Consider the following 23,084-nt stretch of genomic DNA (forward strand, 5'->3'; position numbering starts at 1 on the left):
GCAAGTTGTGGCAATGCTGCCCATTATTAAAATGCTCCAGTGTTTATTTTCCCCAAACAAGGGCACTCTCCTGCCAAGTTCCACTACAGCCATGTAAATTGGGAAGTCAGTGTTATTCTGATACCACCATACAACCCACACCCCTGACACCATCATTCAGCCCATATCCCTGATATCACTGTGCAACCCACAAACTCCATCTGACTGACCCAGCCATGTCCATGTCCCTCAGTCCAGGAGCATACATTGCTGTCATATTTCTTCTGTTTTCTCCAATGTGGAAGAGATCCTCAATCCTTTGTTCCACAGGGACTCTGGGGAGACCCCTCATTCTGGGTCTCATCACCAGACTTGGGCCTCAAACTCTTGGCAGGAACATCTCAGAAGTGAAGCTGTGCTTTTCTTGGCACATGGAGGCAGGAAGCGCACCAGAGCTGCCTGTCCTAAACTGGGAGCTGCTAACCTGGACAACTGGGCCATTCATGCCTGCCAGGTTTTCTTTTGTATTTGGTTGACATCTGAGGAGCAATGCCCTGAGACTGTCAATCCTCAGCCCACCATCAGACCTCCACTCTCCAACTTCATCATCCTTTGATGAACCGTGCACTGATTAACCAACACTGAGCTTGTTGCCAAATGGTGATTTCTATTTCCATCCTTTTCTTTACATTTACTAATTGGCCTTCTACTAAGAAGAAAAGCATTCTCTTCTCCCCCGTTTATTTATCTATTCAGAGTCTATTTTTTCCATTGGATGTAATTTCTATCATTATATGTTAATACTTAGGTTGTCCCAGATTTGGCCATTCTGGGTCCCTTCAAGCTCATTCTGTCTCATTGTCATATATTCCCAACATCCTCTAAACATTTTCTCTTTTCCTGGCAGAAAAATGTTTCAGGGTCATCTTATACTTTTCTCTTTTCTTCTGCCCCAGCTCTGGAATCACCCATTTCTCCAAGGAACCTTAGATAACTTTCAGTGAAGAAGGGTATTTACCTGTAAACTAAGACTTGGGTGGTTGGTTTGCAAATCACTAGGGAATGTCCTTGCCCCTAAGCCCTTTCGGTAAACAAAGCTCAGTCTCTTTCTCTCTCTTTGTCTTAAACTATGAGTCAAACACTATTTCTAATTCCAGTTCCTTATATGGGGACCTCTATAGCCTTCCCCTCTCCATAGTCTGTGTACTCCTTCCACCAGTAAAAGTTTCCCAGCATCCTCATAGATTTCTTCTTTGTTCAGCCCCCTGTGTGGAGCCAATTTCCTAATCACTAGCTGACTCTGCAATGGGCCCTCAGCCTCACCACTTTGACCTTTGGCCATGCCACCACCTCCTAGGGAAGGAAAAGGAAAAGAAAAAGAGGAGTAAAACAGGAGGCTCCAAAATTTTGTTTTCCCAATCTAGTTTATGAAGCACCAGACTTTGCAAGAGGTTGTTGTTAAAACAATGTTTTATTTGTTTGTGTTTTTAGTGTTTACCGTGAGTCAAGTGATAGTCTAAAGAGTTCTAACTAATTTAATTCTCACAAAACCATTCCAAATACTGCCATTTTCCCCATGTTCTAGATTTAAAAACAAAAAATAAAGAAATAAACAAACAAAAACGGATTCCAGAGAGCATTAGTGTTGTCCAAGGACATCTACCTGGGTACTGGTGAGTGGTTGGGCCCCGCTAGAGTGGCACCAGGGCTTGCTATTCCTGATATTTGCTATGTTGCTGTCTGGCTGTTAGTGCCTTGAAAGGAGCTCTCAGTTCCCCAGGCCTCTTCCATTTGCAGAGTACACAGATTTGTTCATAAAATAGCACAGAGATTTCAAAAACAGTGAAATAGCTTGGTTGGACTCATCTTCTTGCAGGTAACAATGATAAAACCAGGACAAAATTTTAAAGCCATCTCTAAGGACTGAAGAGTGTCTACAGCAAGCAGAGACTAAGAAGGACATCTGCTCTTGTGACATGGACTGTGATGAATGAGTGGGAGTGCCTGGCTTTTCTTTGGAGGATACTATCCAGTCTGGGAGGGGTGCAGGCAGAAAGCAGCAGCCTTGCTAGCCCAAGGTGTAAGTGGTTAGAACCCAGGGCTGGCAGAGCAGCAAGAAGGGAGTCGCAGAAATGGTGAGCAAAATGAATAATCAACTTTTAAAAATCCCAGTTTAAAAAAGCATCAAAATACACCAGCCACTTAGGACTAAAGCCCATAACTGGAAACTATAAAGCATTACTTAAAGAAACTAAAGAAAATCTAAAGAAACAGAGAGATACCATGTTCAAAATTGGAAGACTCAGTACTGTTAAGAGATCCATCCCTGCGCCCCCAGCCCATTAAACTAGAGATTTAACACAGTCCCAATCATAATAATGCTACAAAGTTCTGGAAAAGAACAGGGAAAGCTGTTTTAAAAATCAATATGGACATGTGAAGATCTAAAAAACCAATAATCTTGGGGAGAAACAGAAGATTTATCCCATTTGACTTTAAGATCCCTAAAACTACAGTAATGTGTACATTTATGGTATCAGCGAGGTGTGAAGAAAGATCAATAGAAAGGAATTCGAATTCAGAAATAGACCTAAACTTAGAAAGCCAACTGATCTTTTACAAAGACAGGAAAACCATTCACTTGGAAAGGAAAGTTAACAACCAATGCAAATGACTGTAGAACTATATGAACAAGTGTTTTATCCCTGCTTCACACCACACAGAAACATTCATTTAAAATGCATCAAAGACCTAAAAGTAAATATTAAATCTATGAATCTTTTTAAAAATATTTTTAGTTGTAGGTGAACACAATGCCTTTATTTTTATTTATTTATTTTTATGTGGTGCTGAGGATCAAACCCAGTGCCTCACCTATGCTAGGTGAGCACTCTACCACTGCTCCAAAACTATGACTCTTATAAAAGAAGACACAGTATATCTTCATGACCTGGAGGCAGGTGAAGATTTCTTAGGACACAGAAAGCACTAACCGTAAAAGGAATTTTTGATAAATTATAGATACTGAGACACTAATATGGAAATGATTACAGATCTGGAGAAGATATTAGTAAAACAGATCATACAAAGTACTTTTAGCTAAAATGTATAAAGATCTCCTAAAACTCAATGACAAAAACACAACATAGAAAAAAGGGCAGAAGACTTGAACAGACACTTGATAAAGAAGGAGTGTGAATGGCCAATACACACATAAAAATGTGATCAATGTCGTTAGCCATCGGAAGATGCAGATCAAGGCACAATAATATACTACTAGCCCTGCCCCTCAAGTGGTTCCCACACTGATCTGCTAATACATGCATGCCGTGCCTCAGTTTCCCTACTGAGATGACACATATTAGAAAGATGATAGCACCCAATGTTGGAGAAGGTGCAGGGTAACAGAAGCCCCGTGTCACGATGGAAACACAAAAGTGGAACAAGCATGGCAGTTTCTCATAAGGCCACACAATTCTACTCCTTGGTGTCTATTCAAAGGCCATAAGAGCATCTACACACAAAAATATTGTAAATTAGTTTTCACAGCAACTTAATTCATAATGGCCAAAATTAGAAATAGCCCCTATTTCCAAGAGTAGGGAGGCTAAATACACATATTGTGTTTTTTTTTATAAAGTAGTACATCACCATTAATAAAAAGAAACACATTACTGCTATATACAACAATGTGGGGAAATTTCAGATATTTTTCTCAGTGAAAAAATCTGTGCCAGACACAAAAGAATGGTACCTATAAAATGACCCCACTTATGTGAAGTTCTGGAGGGGGTGGTTCCTGGGAGGGAGAGGTGGGAGTGAACCATGAGGGATGACTGAGGAGGGAGAAGAGAAAACTTTCCAGGGATCTGGAAAACTGCCTTTCTTAATTGGTGTGTGGGTTTCACAGGTGCATTCATGTGTCAAAATCATACAGTTAAAATTGTGCATTTTAATTTATATAAGTTTTACCTTAAAAGAAGAACCACAAAACAAATTAATAGTTGAGTCACAGTTGGAGAGTAGGGGGTTTACCTTACATATGTTAAAGATTTTCAATAATAAACAGCACAGGGGCCCAGCCCTAAATAAATTAGACATTAGCCTAATGAGTTTTAACTTGGGAGAGGGAATGCTCTCAGTTTAAACACCTGAACTGGGAACTCCAGATGGGGCTCAGGAGGGAAAAGGGATTGGGTACCATATCATGAGGACCTTGTGGACAGAGTGGTAAAGATGAGTAGTATAAGTGGGTGGAGAGTGACAAAACTGTCTACTTCACATCCTTTAACCCACGTCCCTCTCCCAGTGGGTACCCTAGGTCATAGCCCTCTTCCACATCCTGAGCGTCAATTGATTCCCATGCTGATTTGTTACAACTGATGACATGTTCATGCTGTGCCTCAGTTTCCCCAGCTCTCTCACAGAGCAGTAGTCAACTTCTCTGCAGTAGTCAACTTTCTCTGAGGGGAAAGGGAGGTTTTAGGCTGAGGGTCTTCTAGCATCCTGGTAGGAGGTAGCTGTACCCAGACACATGTGTGCTTGGGCAGATGAACAACTGGGCATTCCTTAATAGTCATATTATTTTAATATAAGTTTAACATTCTCCTAGTGGAGATAGAAAGAAACAGATTTTCTTCTGAGAAAAAAGATGTCATATCTCCTTCTTTTTGTTCCAATTAAGAGATTAGCTGTATTTCATTTACTAAATTAGAGAATTTCTTGGAAGGCATGGTAAAAAATAACAACAAAAAATCATGAAACCTAAATAATAAACTGCCTCTGCTCTTCCTGGTCAGAACAGCAACTGCCTGGGCATCGATCCATCTGTCACACCACCAAGCCATCCAACAGGATAGGTCAGTGCCTGCGGGCTTCTAAGTTTGCATCTGAGCCATCTCTCTGCTGTCAAGAGTGGGCTCCAGTCACCCATTACGTGTGGAACCACATAAGAGGCTTGAGGAAAAATGTTGCAAAAGTGATGTCAGAACAAGAGAAGGCCTCAGAGGTTCACATCCAGGCAGCCAGCTGCCCAAGTGGCCCTCCTGTCAATCCAGCTCTGGCTCTGGCCAGGAAGCTAGAACATCAGGCTGTGGGCAAGTGGCCCAGTTAACTAGAGGCCACCTTTCTTGTCATATCTTCATTTCCAATGACTATCCTTCTTGTGTAGGGACTGTGCCACTTGCTCCCTTGAGGTGAGTCTTGTCCTTCTGTATTGCCCTCTCCATCATCCCAGTGAATCAGCTTGGCCTAGTAGAAATCTAGAGTCCAGCAGGCAGGCCAGGGTTCAAAAATCCCAGCATAATGCCATGGCTTGTGTGACCTACATCAGTTTCCTCTTTGTCACACAAGGACAGTGACACCTGCTTATTTCCCCATGTTGTACAGATTCAGTGAAATCATGTGTGTAAAGTATCTAGCAGTGCCTGGTCCGGTACTCAGTAAGGATGGTGAACTTGGGAACCATTATGAAGGTGCTTTTCACATGGCAGGTGCTCAGTGAGTATTAACTGGTTCAACTGGAATACAGTGCAGAAGCACAGCACCTGTGTTGTCTCCTCAGTTCTGTCTCTGTCTCATTTTGGCTAAATGAACAGCATTTGTTCATTCACAACATACAGCTCACTGTGTACCACATCTTGCACTAAGTGCTAGGGAATCAGAAACAAGTACATCGTTAAGGCAGAATCCCACACCCTGGGGAACCCAGTAAGGAACACCCCTGAGTTGTGTCCCTCTCTTCTCTGCAGGAGATCATCACCTCCATCCTGCTAAGTGGGCAGATTTGGCCCAACATCCAGCTGCCTGAGTGCTATGGACTGAGGCTAAAGCACATGAAGTCAGATGAGATCCACTGGCTACACCCCCAGATGAAGGTGGGTGAGGTGCAGGACAAGTATGAATGTCTACACGTGGAGGATGAGTGGAGGTAGGAATGTGGGGTGGGGAAGCCCTGGAGGTCCCCCCCAAAGCACTCCCCATCCTCAGAATCTTCTAGAAAATCCAAGTGGCATCCTAGACTTAGACCTCCTACAATATCTAATGCATGCATTTTCAAAGCCTGACGTGGACTCACAGTAAATCTGTATCCAGAAATGTTCCCAGTTGGGATACTGTAGTGCTATGGTGAAGGGGAGCAAAGGATAGGGAGGATGGAGGGACCCACTTTCTCCTGGAGATTCGAGCTTCCCTGCATCACCCAGAGTCTGACCGCCTATCACAGGTATGACCTTCAAATCCGCTACTTGCCAGAAGACTTCATGGACAGCCTGAAAGAGAACAGGACCATGCTGCTTTATTTTTACCAACTGATAAAAAGTTCCTCCAGAGTCCCATTGCACCCTCCAGGCCAAGTGTATCCATAGGATGATGGAAAGACAAAGCCCAGGTTTGTCTTTTTTGCTATGCCTGAGGATCATTGTCAGTTGTTCCAACCTTGGTGCAGACCAACCTGTTCCATAAGCTCCCAGCTCCTCTAGGACTTCCTTGGCTTCCCAGGTGATTGGGCTGATGAAGCAGAAGCAGGTTAAAATACAGGCCCTGGGGTCTTTCATAACTGGTTTTTAGCCAGCTCTGCCATTTACTAACCTGGTATTCTCAGAGACTTCATTTACCTGCATGAAACTGTCTCCTTGTCTATAAAATACTAATACCTACTCAATGGGGGCTATTGTGAGGATCAAATGACATCATTGGCACTGTGCAGGTAAGCTGTCTCTGGGAAGATGAGACCCCTGGTTTAGAGCACCTGCCAATTCCCATGGTGTAAATGCTCCTTCTAAGACCTGATTCAAGCTACCAATGGGATATTCACCAGTTCACAAAACTTCTAAAGATGTGATAACTGGCTCTCTTGAACAATTGCCAAGCCTCTTTGACATGCCATAGCATTAAATAAGTGCCCAGCACCTGTGTGAAGATGTGCCAAGGAAGAGTGAGCTACTTCCATTATTTTCTAGCTGGTCTCAGCTGCATCTCCCCTCTGGTTTCCTGGACACTAATCTAGACAGAGCTTTGGAAAAATTAATGACTCCTCCCCAAATATGGGGGGGTCGGTTCTCTCCAAATTGGGATGGGGTGAAGACTCTGAAACAGGAAGAGAATGTGTATGAAAGTTCACCTGTAAAGGGGCTCAGGGGCCCAGGGGCAGAGGCAGAGCTGAAAGGGAGCTCCCATCCTGCTCCCCATCCCTGCTCAGTGCTTGTCTGTGGTTGGGTGAGCATGAGACAGCTCGGAGGCAGAGGTGTGTCACCTCCTGGGGCCTCTGCTCAGGAAAGGGGACAATGAGGGTGTGAGTCTGAACTGTGATCCTTCTCTTTCCAGCTCCGGAGTGACTACATGCAGTGCTATGCCAGCAAGGTCAGCGAAGGCATGGCCCTGCAGCTGGGCTGTCTGGAGCTCAGGTAAGTAACCTCAAGGTCTCACCTTGGAGAGCTGGGCCAGAGGCTGGCCTGGACTTTCAAGCATCTAGGGTGGAAGTGGGAGTAGGCATGTGAGAGCTGAGAAGGGGAGGAGAGGAAACCAGCAGAGTGGGCCTCTGAGGTGCTCATCATCTGGTCCTTGGAATAAATGGGAGAGAAGGACCAGCTCCCTCTGCTCAGTCCCCACCTCCTGCCCTGCCCTTGCCTCTGGGATGCCTGCTTCTCCCTCTGTCCTTTTCAAGTGTTTCTGTAAATGCTTCAGAGCACAAGGCCATGCCCTGCGGCTGTTGGAATGTAGGGGTACCCATCTTTGCTGCCCACTATAGCACCGCAGCTCCAGGAGGTACTCTGTGTGAAATTAGCACAGCATTCAGCAATGTCCTCGAGCTCACAGTGTTTAGGAGGTGACAGATTTGTACACAATTAATCATAATACAAGGCAGAACGAACATGTACTGCTTCCAAGTGAAGCCATTAACCTTGCCTGCAGGCAGCAGGGAGAGGGGATTTGAACTGCTCCTGGAAGGAAAAAATACCTCTTGGTTGGCAGATAATGGCACCCAGTGGGACATGCATTCTAGCCCGCCCAGGGATGGAGGAAGAAAGGCATAGACTAGAGAATGGGGGTGGGGTGAACTTGGAGAGCGAAGATGGCTGGCATGTAAGAGGCCATGATAATGGCAGGCTAATGACATCATTAGGACAACAGATACCATGTGCCTTGTCCTGCCTTCCAGGAGTCCTGCAGTCCCTATTCCATGCATGGCATCCTATAGTCTTCCCCTCTGGAGTTAGACAGTCCTAAAGAATTTATCTTTTCCTTTTTGTTGGTGGATCTCACACTTAGGGCTGTGGTATCACTTGGAAACTCCAGTGAATCACCTGTCAGTCATCACTTAGTGAAAACAACCCACAGGGGGATCCATTTGCATTCTACTTCACATTTTTACATCCTCCAGTCATCCCCAAACTGTTATTGGTTGTGGCTTCAGTGCCAGGGCCTGTGCTAAGAGGCTGGAGGACGAGGCTCTGGAAGAGAGTGTGGTCAGGAATAGGTAGGCTAGAGAGGCTGCTCTCTGATCAGCCAGGATTGCTCCCAGGTCTGTTTCCTGAAAAGAAACAGCCTCATGTCTCCTGAGTTTCAGGAGCATCAGATAGAGGTTCCTATTCTTACCAGTGACCCCTGAGGTCAGGGGGTGTGCTGATGGGGAAAGGGCATGGGAAAAACCTACTTTGTAAAACTGATAGAAGATTTTTCAGGTCTGATCATTTTTAAATGAAAAGGGTAGATGGAATGTGGTTTTATGTGAAGTTGGGCTATTTTATATTGAAGTTTTGACTATTGTCATGAACAGAGTCAGATATGGTTCTGAAAATCATACCATGAAGTCAACTCTTCCAGGGATGTGACTCTTGCTTGAAAATCATGGGTAACAGTCTCTTGTCCTGTTAACATCACAGATTATACACTTTGCCTATGGCTAACGACATCACCAGGAAAAGAGTATGCATTGTTTCTTGGTGTAAAAAAGAAGTATGGTAGGTGCAGCAGACATGAGATTAGGGACATGAATCCTCTGTGGACTCAGATCAGATCCTATCTGGAGAATTAGATATAATAATGTACAACACAGGTCAGAAGCTGGGCTTTCTGGGCATGCATCCTGAGGCATTGACTCTGTTATTCTGGGCAAGTCGTCTGATCTCCCTGTGCCTCAGTTCCTTCATCTGTAAAATTGGAATGATGGAACAACTTCACAGGGTTGTTAGGAGGAATTAGTGAGTTACTATATTTCAAGTACTTACAACCATGACAGGGACTAAATTGTTCTGTAACTGTGTATTTACTTGGCTGACATTTTTCTCTCAACCCTTATTTTATTTACTTTTTTGTCTATAATAGACTTTTGTTCAGAGAAGTTTTAGATTTGCAGCAAAACTGAGCAGATGGCACAGAGTTCTCTTGTGCCTCCTCTCCCATACCCGCACAGCGCTCCATCATCGCCACTCTGCGAGTGTGGAGCAATTGCTCCGATTGATGCGTCATTATCACCCAAATGCTACAGTGCACATGAAGCTTCTCTCCTGGAGGTGCACATTCTCGGGATTTGGACAAATGCTTGCATCCACAACTATGATATCATACGGGCTAGTTTCACTGCCCCAAAAATGCTGCATGTCCCCCCTCTTTATCCCTCCCTCCCACTTACTCCCCGCAACTGCTGGGCTTTATATTGTCACCTTGTTTTGCCTTTTGCAGAATATCATATAGTTGAAGTGCAGCCTAACTGATGTTTTATTGATCTAGTGGAGATGCTTTACAAATGCCAACTATATTATTTAATCTAAATCTCCTGCTCTAAGTTAAAATGTGAAACTCATGGCCTATATGCTAGAAATAAGTTTGAGGAACCAAATGATTTGTCCCCCTGTGGCATCTTAAACAGACTCAGTTTTCCCCAGGTAGGAAGACCCCCTGTCTTACTGTGCCTGGAGTTCAGTGGCCTCCATTCACTGGGTAGCTCCATCCCTGTGTCTCCCAGCATGCTTATTTTCTTGTGAATGACAGCTACTTATGTTGCTTGACAATATATTCAAAGACACCATTTATTAAAAATTGTTCAGGACATAATATTGTATTTTTATGCTCCTATTGGGGTTTTTTTTCTATAATTTCATGCTTTAGATGTTCTTGACCCTGTGATATCAAAATATTTTCCTAGATTTCTTTTTCTAGCTTTATAATGGTTTTATTGCTTATATTTATCTATGTTTAATCTATATCTATATTTATCTATATTTAAAAAATAAATATTCTAGATAATAGTTTGAGGTGAGGATCCAACCTTCCTATTTTCTAAACAGGGTGAGCAGTCTGAGCTCATTGCTTTGGGGTCATAAGTTACTTGCTTCTCTCTGCTTATAGTATTAGTAGCACAAAACTGGTCCCAGATGTCTATAGGACACCTGGCTTAAAGGATTACTGAGTTATTATTTTTTTCTTCTTGGTACTAGGGATTTAACCTAAGGGTGCTTTATCACTGAGCTACATCCTCAGCCCTTTTTATTTTTAATTTTGGATCTCACTAAGTTGCTGAGGCTGGCCTCTAACTTGAGGCTCCCCTGTCTCAGCCTCCCAAATCACTGGGATTGCAAGCATCAGTTACTTTAATGTAAGATTGGACAGTGTCTGCAATAGTCAGTGAAATGACTAGACACAGCAATCCTGACAGGGAAGGGAGGCTGGCATATGCAGGGACATTGGCTATTTGGTCTCAGCTGAAACCACCATTGCTACAAATAAATATGTCAGTCATGCATCAGTTACTAATGGAGATACATCCTGAGAAATGCATCATTAGGTAACTTCATTGTCACACTAACACAACAGAGTCCATTTACACAAACAAAGACAGCTATGACTCTAGGTGATATAATCTTATGAGACCACCATGATATCTGTGGTCCATTGTTGACCAAAAGGTCATTATGTGGCATCTGACCATACATACAAGTTTTCATGAATGCATATATTTTTAGGAGAAATGAAACTTGAAGAAGATGTGTCATATATTAATAGATGCCACCTCTGGTGGTAGGATTATGGATTATTTATATTTTCTTTTACAAATTCAAAAATTTTAACATGTTTATTTAATAATTGTTTAGGTGAACACACAAACATATGCACACATCAGAGATAGATAATAGGCAAAAAAGAAAGTGCCCAGGAACCCAGGACCTGAAGGTGCAGGTGGTGTTCCTGGCCTCCTGGGCTTGGCCGCCATCTTCTTCCTCAGCCTCAGAGCCCACAGCCCAGGAGCTGGGTCTCCCAGAGCACGAGGATGTTGCCTTTCTGGGAACAAAGTCTGGGGGATTTCCTTGTGCTCACTGTTTTCTGAAGATCCAATTTTACCCCCCTGCCACCTTGCTCCCTCTCCGCAAGTCCCACCTCTGGCAGGGGAAGGGCCTCCAGGCCAACTCCTGGGCATGAGTGCCCTTATATTTTATTTTATTTTATTTTATTTTATTTTATTTTATTTTATTTTATTTTATTTTATTTTATTTTATTTTACGGCCCTGATGGCCTTCTTCTCCAGTTACCGAGTCTCCCCTTCATAACTCCTTTCTCTCCAGGCAGTTCTTCAAGGACATGCCCCACAACGCCCTTGACAAGAAGTCCAACTTCCAGCTCTTGGAGTAAGTGCAGGGCTGCCTCCTGACCTGCCTCCTTTCCTTCCCTCCAGAGCCTCCTTTCCCACTCAGCCCTGGACCAGAGCAGGGTAGTCAGGGCCTTTCTCCTTGTCCCCAAGCCCTGGTACCTCCTCCAGACTAGCCAGAAGTCCTGAGCTGGAGAGAAGGAGAGTCAAATGCTGCTTCTATTTCCCTGTTTTCAGAAAGGAAGTGGGACTCGACCTGTTTTTCCCAAAGCAGATGCAGGAGAATTTAAAGGTGAGAAAATCAAAGGGTGAGGGGCCCAGAAAACCTTCTTTGTGCAGATCCCCTGGACTAGAACTACAAGGATTGGGCTGGGGATCCTCAAAGAAGCTGGGGCATCTGTGCTGTCTTAAGCCAGGACATTGGGCCACTTCTGTGGTGGAGAATCAGGATGGGCTGCACTTGGCTCCAGCCTCCCAAGAGGCAGCCTGAGCCCTGGGAGGCCGACTTCCTTGCCTCTCGCTCAGGGTTAGGGTGGGCCCCGCCTGAGACCACTGAGTGTGTTTTGAGGAACAGGTCAGTGTTGCTTTCACGGCAGGAGCCCTGGGGGCATATTCCAGCATGGGCATCCTCCCAGTGAGACCTAGTGGAAGGACAGGTGCCAGGAGGGACAGGGCCTGGCTCATCACTGCCAACCTCTCCCCAGCCTAAGCAGTTCTGGAAGGTGATCTAGCAGACCTTCCAGCAGTATGCCTCACACCAGGAGGAGGAGTGTGTCATGAAGTTTTTCAATACCCTGGCGGGCTTTGCCAACATTGATCAGGAGACCTATCACTGTGAACTTGTTGTAATGACCACCCTCCTTATTCTCTCTGGGCCTGGGTTCTGGGCCTGGCAGGCTAGGGGCCAGGGAGCCATTCGGGGCCAGGAACAGTGTTCAGACAGCAGGGCCTTGCTGTTACCTGCCTATGGCGGAACTCATGTTAATCCATGTGCCAAGCAGGGAGCTGAATGTTGGCCTCCAGCTGTGGGAGGTGGGCAGGTGGGCAGTTATCCAGAGGGGTGAGCTGTAGAGACAGTGGTCCCTGTCTAGCTTAATGAGCCTTTCTTAGAGTGTCAACACACCAGGTGGCAGAAGAGAGATAACAGTCCTCTCTCTCCTATATTCCAGCAAGGGTGGAACATTACAGTGGACCTGGTCATTGGCCCCAAAGGCATCCGCCAGCTGACAAGTCAAGATGCAAAGGTAGAGAGCACTGAGGCCACGCCAGCCCCTGGCTCAAGGTCTTAGATTTCTGACTCCTTCTCTGTCTGCCCAATCATTCATCTTCCCCCATTCCTGAGAGCAGAGAGCCACACCCTTGGCGTGAGCTCTGTGGACAGTGTTTGGGGATGGCAGCTTGGGCAGATGGCTCCTTATTGCAGACATAGGTGCAGAGAGAGAGAAAAGGACATGCTTGACATTCTCCTGATACAGAGAGAAGAGTAGCTCTGTAAGTGGCAAAGGGAGGCAGTTCTGGGTTCAGTTCTGATTCTACTGCCACCTTGACGTATAACCTTGGGCAAGTCCTGCCTTTCTCCACACCCCATTTTCTCTTCTGTAAGGTGAGGGGCTTGGACTTGATGATCCTTCCAGACTTTCTCCCTTCATCTGCAGAGAGACTCCCAGTCGCTCCTCCCTCCCCCTCCTGACTCATCTGTATTGCCTGATCCCAGCAATGGAATGCTCTTAAGGCCCCCTTCTTCTCCACAGCCCACCTGCCTGGCTGAGTTCAAGAAGATCAGGTCCATCAGGTGCCTCCCGCTGGAGGAGGGCCAGGCTGTCCTGCAGCTGGGTATTGAAGGCACACCCCAGGTAAGCCTCTCTGGACACCTGGAGTCTCTTCAGGGGTATCACTTTGGGTTAGGATGCCCTTGGGTCGACATGACTGTGACAAGCAGGAAGCCAGGGCTTCAGTGGCTTTGAGGATCTTGTTAAGAAAACTGCACCCATGCGCTAACAAGGTGCTGGGATGATGGTTTGTATTTTTATTTTAATGTCAGGAAAGAAGTAGGGTCTAATACTGACCAAGTGAAAATGACTTATAGTTCAAGATCCCAGGGATGGGGGGATTTCATGGTGGAAGAATCAGAGACCTCCAACTGCAGAGCATCTATCTCTGCTCTCACCAGTCTGTCTCTGCTCCACTCTGTTTTCCATTTTTCAGTTTCTGCTTTACATAGGGAGCACCCCACGTGGTACAAGGCATCCTGCTTTCTCACTAGTCTTCCCAGAACTCAAGGTGGTCAGTAGGAGGGAGCACAAGCACGCCCACTAGTGGCAACAGGGAAGGCCAGCAGAGATGGGAGGAAGTGTGGGTTGGGGTTGGGGGTCCTGCAGCAGGGTTGGAGATGAAGGCCCTGCAGCCTCTCAAGCAGCACTAAAGGGTAAAGTGTAGGCAAGGCTTGAGGTCTCACCTTTGGCTGGCTTTTTCTCTGCAGTCTTTGTCCATCAAAACCTCATCTCTGGCAGAGGCTGAGAACATGGCTGACCTCTAAGATGGTTATTGCCAGCTTCAGGGGAAACATAAAGGCTCTCTCATCATCCATCCCAAGAAAGGTAAGTTTCTCTAAAAGGCACAGTGGACAGCTGCACGCTGAGCCAAGCCTACAGGGTGATGTGGAGGCATGGGGGCGTGGAGCCATTGGCCCTTGAACAAATGTGTTCTTCAGGGGTGTGAGGAGGCACTCAAGTAACCCTGCAGGTGCTTTCTGTGGGGCCATCCTGGGTCACCAGCTACAGTCCCTGGTCCTGGACAGCCACCCCTGGTCCTGCTAGTCAGAGCTTCATAGAGGCCAGCTTCTGGAAGTGCTGTATTTGTAGTACCAGGGAGATCAGAGCCATTGCTAGGACATGGGTGGATCTTCCTCATTTTGGGACCAGGGTCAGCAAATAGGTCTGAGATGGATCATAGGGTGCTGGCAGGAGGAAGCCTACAAGGAGGATTCTGATTCTGGTCCAAGGCCTACATAGCTTCCACCCTGATGCTGAGAGGGGACAAAAGGTGGGGAGGGGTCTCCTTATGGAGCAGTGACAGGCCCTCCATCCATCCCGGACTCTGTGTCCCTGGCTCCAATCTTCCCTCCTGTCCTCTTTCTCCAGATGGTGAGATGCGGAACAGCCTGCCCCAGATTCCCACCCTGTGAGTACAGTGGGGATTTGGAAGGGCCCTGAGCTCAGCCAGTGTGTGCTGGGAGGAGGATGAACAAGCAGGGTGCCCCCACCCCCTCATTTTTGAAAGAACTCTAGACCCTGGCCTTTCCCACAGTGTGTTGCCCTCCATGTAGCCCCCTGGTGACATCCTGGGAGGATTGCTGCTGAGCCCCATCCCAGGCCCAGGCCATGCCCCAGCTTGTTGCAGCCAGGTGGGCTACTTCTGCTATCAGGCGGTGGATGAGGGGGACCAAAGCTCTGGGGGAGCTTTGCAAGCTCTGGGTTCATCTACTTCCTGCCCTCTCACCTCCTGCAGAAACCTAGAGGTGAGGTGGTCCCACCTCTCAGAAAGCTGCAGCATAGGTAAGCCTGCCCACCCTGCCCACGGCCTGTGCCCACCCTGCCCACGGCCTGTTCCCACCTCCCCATGTTTGGTCCCTCTGCCTGCTCTTCTGACCATTCCCTCCAAGTTACAGAAAACAACCTTTCCTAACCCTTCTCAGCGCTGGCTTTAAAATATCGCCAGTTGTAATAGCTAGCATATATTGAGTTGTCTGTACACATACTGAGTTTGTCGTAACGAGAGGTGGCTCCAAACAAAATCCACAGACCACATGACTACAGATAGACATTTATTTCTCACAGTTCCAGAGGCTGGCAAGTCCAGGGTCAAGGAACCAGCACATTCAGGTGACTGCCTTATCACTGTGTGCTCCTGTGGTGCAGAGAGAAGGAACTCTGGTGGCCATTCCTCCTCTTATAAGGACACTAATCTTGTAATGGGTCTCCACTCCCTGACCTCATCTAATTGCCCCTCCAAGCTGCATATCCTAAAACCATCAAATTTTGAGTCAGTGCTTTGAGACACAAGCACCCAGTTCATAATGGTTTTAAATGGGTGGTAGGTATGTTTGAAGGAGATGGATTTGCCCTAGATAACAAAACAGAGACTTGAGCCAAGATACCCCAGGCTCAGTGGCTGCCCCAAAGCCTGGGACAGGAGCCACAGACTTGCCCAGCTTCCCCTCCTGCAGCACCCTGACCTCTGACTGTGCTGGGCTCCAGGTGCGAGCCACACCCAGGTTCCTTGCCTGACGAGACATCTCACCCATATGCTGGGCATCATCCTGTCATTCCAGAGTCAGACATCTATGCAGAGATTCCCCACGAGACCTTGAGACGTTCGGGAGGTAGGTCCTGGACCCCGCCAAGGTGACCAGTTAGGGGTCTGGGAAGTGACATGATGAGGATTCCTGGGACACCACCGTGGATCTTCCTGCCCTCCCTTCCTCCTGCCCCAAGTGTGATGAGGAAGCAGCCAACCTGGGATCCTGTGGGTTGAAAGCTGAGGTCCTCCCCTGATGGATTGTGTGCTTTTGTGTGTCTGTGGGATATGGGGGTTCTAAGAACATGGACCTGGGACCCAGGAAATGGGTGATGGCTCCTCCATGGATCTGATGCAGTGGAACATTCTAGATCCCCTTTCCCAGCCCAGCCTGTGCCTTTTGGCTGAGGTATTATGGGGTTCTGGGGCACCAGGGGATGCCAGCTAGTCTGTGTGCCCAGAGGCTGTGTTCTCCATCTGTGCAGGTCCACAGTATGGCATTGCCTTCGAGGATGTGGTTCTCAACTGTATTCTAGGAGAAGGCTTCTTTGGGGAGGTCTATGAAGGGGTCCACACAAATCACGTGAGTCCCAGACTCTTCCTGACTCTTTGTCCACCTGTGTAGGGGTGAGGCTTTGGTAGGAGAATACACGGAGGGCAGGAGGGTGGATCCAGCCAAGTGGAATTTCATCTGGGGCACCTCTAGGTGGACAGGCTTCACCTTTGTGGCCATGCTCAGCAAGCCTGGGGAGGACAGCGCCGGGGTGTGGGCAGGGAAGGAAGGAAGCACAGTTTGAAGCCAAGTTTAGAGAGAACAGGGCCAGCCAGCCCACATTTCATGAAGGCCTGGGGTCACCTGCTAACCAGGGCAGATCACGCGGCCCCTCATCTCAGCATCTTGGTCTGAACAGCTGAGCTTGAGCTCTTTGATCTCCAAACCTCATTCTGGGTCTAACCCATCCTGGTCCAGAAGAAAGGGGAAGAAGAGGAAGAGAAGGGGAAAGGGGAGAGAAATGGAAGAAAGGAAGGGGTGGTGTGTCCTGCAGAGGCCAGGTCGCCTTGCCCCTCAGCAGTTGGCAAAGTCCGTGGGAAGGACCTGCTGAGGCAAGGGCGGGAACGGTTTCCTTTGAGCACTAGGCTGGACCAAGCTTCCCTAAACCCTCTTGTTGCAGAAAAGGGATAAAATCAATGTGGCTGTCAAGACCTGCAAGAAGGACTGCACCCTGGACAATAAGGAAAAGTTCATGAGCGAGGCAAGTAGGCACACCTGGGTGGGGCCCAGACTCCCTGGCCTTCTAAGGAAGAGGAGAGGCGAGGGTTCTCCTCCAGCTTTCCCCATTCCCCTGTGTGACCTCCTGCTCCCACTTCAGTGATCATGAAGAATCTCGACCACCCCCACATCGTGAAGCTGATTGCATCTTCGAAGAGGAGCCCACCTGGATCATCATGGAACTGTACTCCTATGGGGAGGTGAGCTGGAGGAAGCAGGTCAAGCACCCTGAAGATAGCTGGGACACCAAGGGAGCAAAGGACACTTCTCCCAGTTTCCTGCCTTCCATACTCAGCAGAAGCAGAGGCCCTGTTGATAGAAGAAGTCGCCAGAACATCTTGCTGACTTGGGGTTTGCCCCAGAGGAAGGGGAGGGTCAGTGGCTGCCAGCCGCCCTGGCTCCATGCTGGGGTCCTGACAGCACCTCCCTTCCCACAGCTGGGCCACTATCTAGAGCGAAATAAGAACTCCCTGAAGGTGCCCACCCTTGTCCTGTATGCACTGCAGATATGCAAAGCCATGGCCTACCTGGAAATCATCAGCTGTGTGCACAGGTGGGTACACGGAGACAGCAGGAAAGCGAAGCCCATCCCTGACCCCAGAGGAAACTGAGGATCAGGGCCAGAGTCCCACAGGGAGGAGCTGGAGTCCCTGCCTGGGCCTGCAATAAGCAGCTTAGAGCACTTGAGCACCTCTACAAAGTGTTTTCTCACTAAAAAGCCAAAACAGTTGTGTGGGCCTCAGAGAACTGTCACTAGAAGTAGCTTCAGAGCAACTCCAAAGCTTAGTGTCTGACTCTAGCTGAGACCTTCTGCCCCTCCCCTGCAAAGCCAGGAAACCTCCTCCCACCCTCTCAGAGCTTCACCTCCTCCAGCCTGCCCACTTAGCTGCCAGGGGTCCAGGAAGAGGATCTAATAGAGCACCTGGAGATCCTGAGGTTGAGGCCCAGCACCACCCTCATTCCCCAGCCCCTGGGGCTGTGGAGCTGTCTCTTCCCCACCTGGCCTTGTTCCCATTCCCTAAGAGGAGGCTACTGCCATGGGAACATAGCCCCAGGAGACTACCTGGGCACTTACCAGGTGCTTCCCCACCACTGAGATGGCCTGTGTGGCCTTGTGCCTGACCCTATGCAAAGCCACACAGGAAGCATCCATTCATTCAGTGAGTACTATGGAGCTCCTCCTGGGTGCCAGGCACTATCCTAGATTCTGGGACAAAGTTGTCACCAAAACAGACAAACCTTGTCTTTGTGAAGCTCATGTCCTAGCATGAACGTCAGGTAAACCCTGTCAGTGGCTGTAGGCTAAGGGAGTGGAATGATGGGTCAGCCCCCTTGGGGAACTTAAGCCTGCATGCTTTCAGGTCAGCATTTTAACAACAGAAGCAGACTTTTTGGAGCAGAGCTGCCTGTGAGAAGGCCAACATGCCCACTGGTTTGGGGTGGGGAGCCATGCTAGGACCAAGGCCATCAGTACCAGTAGCTCCTCTAGGAGGCTGGAGCTCACCTCGCAGGAAGCTAACTGTATACAACCTCTTCCTTCACTCACCTCCTTGGAACCTTCCTTCAGCTCTCCCACCTGCCCCAGGGTCCTAGGCAGTGCTCACCCTGGTATCCACATCCTTCTCTAGGGATATCACCATCTGGAACATCCTGGTGGCCTCCCCAGAGTGTGTGAAGCTGGGGAACTTTGGCCTTTCTTCATACATTGAGGATGACAGGTATTACAAGGATGAGGGAACTTCTAGCCCCTGCTTTGTCTCTGAAACCAAAATCTCAGGAGCCTACAACTGGGGAGCCCAGACCATGAGCTTCTGGACAGTAGGTTGTTTTTCTGGAAAGTTCTAGATCTTTCTTCCCTTAATAATGCCTGTAAACCTCTTTGCCCACCCCAAGCCTCTGGACTCGTCTCCCCATCAAATGGATGTCCCCCAAATCCATTAACTTCTGCCACTTCACGACAGCCAGTGACATCTGGATGTTTGGTATGAGGCAATTCAGGAGAGTGTGGAAATGGGCTCAAATTTTCTGTGCGGGTTGACCAAGAGGAGGATGATCCCTGGACCCAATTACCCCATTTCACTGTGGCCACTGAGAAGTCCCAGGGGTGGGGAGGTGGTGGTAGAGTCAGAGGTGACATGAGCCAAGGACTGGCCTAGAAAATCTGGGTTCATCCTCCTGTAAAAGGCTCTGATAAGCATGCACCCCACCAACCAGCTCCGAGGACAAATATGGGGATGCCTTGGAGGGGAACTTAAAACAAAAAAAACTCAGGTGTTTCATGAAAAGAGAGGCAGGGAGTGGAGAGTGCCTAGCTGGGTGTGAATGGGCAACCTCACCAAACACAGCACTTCAGGTTACCTGCCAGTTCTCCCACAGGTGACTATAAACCTCATCATTGTTACCCCCATTTTCCAAATAAGGAAACTGAGGCTCAGACCATTAAGGGGCTTGCCCATGATCATACAGGCAGCAAGGGGTGTTGCCTGCCCTATTATTGTAGCTCCTAACCTTCCCAAAAAGGATCCGGTAGTTCCAACATGGGCCACCTCCTGAACCTACAGAATCCAGCCAGCTCCATGTTGAGAGAGTCAGGGAGGGGAAGCCCTGGTTCATGTACCACAGATGTAGGTCATTGGTCCCTTGAGTGGACCACCATGGTGGGTAAGACCCCAGTGGCCATACAGGAAGTTGCAAAATAACACAGACGCTCCCTGCTGGGACCAAGTGCTAATGGCCATAGTGTTCCCTGGGTGCCCACTTCCCAGCAGGGTGCCTGACGTTTCCCCTCTGCCCTCAGCTATGTGCATGTGGGAGATCCTAAGCTTTGGGAAGCAGCCTTTCTTATGGCTGGAAAACAAGGATGTCATTGGGGTGCTGGAGAAAGGGGACCGGCTGCCCAAACCTGACCTCTGTCCACCTGTTCTTTACACCCTCATGACTCGCTGCTGGGACTATGACCCCAGTGTCTGGACCCACTTCACGGAGCTCGTGTGCAGCCTCAGGTGAGCATGGGCTGGGGAGCTGGTGTGGGGGGCATTGGCTGGGTTGCCTCAGAGGCAAGCTGCTGCCGGTGGCACTGAGAGGCTTACAGCTAAGTCAGTGCACTCAGGGGCTCCTCAGGCTTATGCAGCAGGTGGCCCCATTCCCATCTGCTGAATGGAAGAGATCAGGTTCAAAGTCAGTGACTTGCCTAAGGCAGTGACAGGAGGGCCAGGACGTGTACCCAGACCTCCCTTCTGATCATCTCTGAGCCACATGACCACACAGAATGAGTTGGTTCTTGGCAGAGGCATGATGAGCATTGGGCACTCGGTACAGAAGCAGCTCTGTCAGGGGCTGAAAGGCTGAGGCCAGGTTCACTGTCAGATACTAGTTCAGAGACAAGGTGAGTCTGGGGAGGCCTTGCTCATCAGGGCATCTCCAACCCAGCCCTGTGCCTTGCTCATGCTGTGCCTAGAAGGTATTTTCTCTATTGGAATAAAAATATGTCTGGTGCAGCCAGACATGGTGTCACACACCTGTATCCCAGCAGCTTGGGAGACTGAGGCAGGAGGAATACAAATTCAAAGCCAGACTCAGTAACTTAGCGAGGCTCTAAGCAACTTAGGTGAGACTCCATTTCAAAATAAAATATAAAAAAGGTCTGGGGATGTTGCTCATTGGTTAAGCACCCCTTGGGTTCAATCCCTGGTACCAAAAAAAAAAAAAGATGGCCCAGACACCTATGGTCTTCAGAGTTTGGCTGGAAAACACCTGTCTCCTGAGTGGGGTTAGGAGTCTGAAGCCTTATCTTTCTCAGTGCCAAGACACTTGTTCCCCTGGTACTGGAAGGTCACAGGTAAAGGGTGTTTCCATTTCAGAGGTCCAGGAGTCCCCAGTTTGCTTGGTGGAATGCCTGCCATCAGTGCTCCCAAGGGTGGTCCCCTTCATTAGGAATACTTTAGCAAGGAAGTCAGCTGACCTTCTCTGTAAAGGACCAGATAGTGAATCTTTGGGGCTTCTGTCCAGTCTTCTCATCTCTGTCTCCACAGCTTAAAAACAGTCATAGGCAGTAGTGAATGAATGGGGGTAGCTGGGTTCAATAAGAACATCAATACCATAATTTTTATGTGGCATACAATATCATTTTATTTTTATTTTTTTCAATTATTAAAAAAATGTGATAACCATTTTTAATTTGAAGCCATAGAAAAATAAGTGGGAGACCACATGTGGCCTTTGACCATGGTTTGCTGACCTCTGTTTTAGGAGATCTCTTGCTTAGTTGACCTTTAACAACATTAACATGTTGTTAATACTACTCATTGATATCATATAAACATATTGGCAAATTTTAGTGAGGGCAAGAAAATTACCCCTACAAACTGGCTGGTTGAAGGCCACCAAGGAGGAGGCTGGGAATGCCCAGGCAGGGGGCAGCAGGGATGACCGTGCATTTATTTGTGGGGCAGGGTCCCCAACATAGTCTGCAAAACCTCTAGCTTAAAAAGCTTCTCTGGATGGGTGTGGTATTGCACACCTGTAATCCTCTTTGGCTGGGTGTGGTATTACATGCCTGTAATCCCCATGACTTGGGAGACTGAGGCAGGAGGATTGCAGGTTCAAGGACTGCCTCAGAAATTAGTGAGACTCTAAGCAACTTAGCAAGACTTGTCTCAAAATAAAAATTATTTTCCTCCTTCATTGGCTGTCCTGATTAATTCATCTGCATTGTCCCTCACAAGGAAGATTGAAGAAGCCAGGGAGTTCTGGGAGAAATGTATTGAAAGCTGTACTTTGAGAGAGCAGAAGTTCTGAGTGAGGACGGTGTGGTCTTAATCCATTATGGGATCTGGAGAACCAGGGGAGCATGATGGGGTGCCTAAGATGAGAGGTGTCTCCTTCGGAGGCAATGGGCCAGCCACCCCCCCACCATGATGCAGTTTAAAGCAGGCTTCTCTGATGCAAAGGAAGGATACTCAAAGACCCAAAGGACCCCAGCTGCCTACCTCAGTTCACAGTCCCTTCTTTAGGGGAAATAAAGGTTTTGATTATTGTTTCCCAATCTTGTAGGGTAGGAAGGGCTGTTTTAATGGTCAAATTTGGAGAATTCTTCCATGTAATCGTAATTTTAGAATCCTTTGATTGGCAAAATACATTGTGTTTGAAAACACAGTACCAGGCAGTATTCAAAAGTACATAACACTCTGGGGCTGTGGATGAGGCTCAAGAGGTAGCGCGCTCACCTGGCATGCGTGTGGCCCGGGTTCGACCCTCAGCACCACATACAAACAAAGATTTTGTGTCTGCCAAAAACTAAATATATATATATATAAAATTTTCTCTCTCTCTCTCTCTCTTTAAAGAAAAATAAAATAAAAACAAAAGTACATAACACTCATACCCATTTGAAAGTGTGGATTGATGGAGCCTCTGCAGTAATTCCAGAGGCCTCTGGGGTCTGTGATGCCCAGGTTGAGAAGCACTGAATTGGGGCAGAAAGGTGAGGGGCACTAGAATGGCTAACAGGTGAGGGTTGGGGGAGATGAATCCACAGCCCATTTGCTCACATCAGAAACCAGATGGTGAATTGTTTAATGACAAGTCAAACCCAGGCCTTCATCATGAAGTTGACTGGGACACTGGAAATCTAAACAGGGTTGGCACCAATAGCAGGCACAGAAAAGCAGGAAGTGTGGGGAGCTGGGGATATAGCAGGCTTCTGCTGACCTGTTGGGTTAAGTCTGGCTCTCCAGGGACCTCCTCCCACCTTGGACCCATCCCTGTGGTCCTCCCAACTTGGTGCAGGGTGCCCTCAGGATCCATACCCCAGCCTGTCTCAGAGGGGTCCCCCAGGTCACTCTTCAGAAAAAACATAAATGAAAATGGGATCAAGGCCCTTGTCCAGGCCTCTCCTAGTTTCAATGTCATAGAGAGGAGTGACTCGCTTTGGCCCTCTCACCCTGTCTGACCTGCTGC

General features: G+C 47.8%; 1 pseudogene; it reads left to right on the top strand.

Annotated features, from left to right (window-relative positions):
• LOC143640076 (protein-tyrosine kinase 2-beta-like) overlaps nt 1-23,084 on the top strand; it is a 43,124-nt pseudogene that overhangs the window by 14,875 nt on the left and 5,165 nt on the right.

Source organism: Callospermophilus lateralis, unplaced genomic scaffold, assembly GCF_048772815.1.
Source record: "Callospermophilus lateralis isolate mCalLat2 unplaced genomic scaffold, mCalLat2.hap1 Scaffold_112, whole genome shotgun sequence".
Lineage (NCBI taxonomy): Eukaryota > Metazoa > Chordata > Mammalia > Rodentia > Sciuridae > Callospermophilus > Callospermophilus lateralis.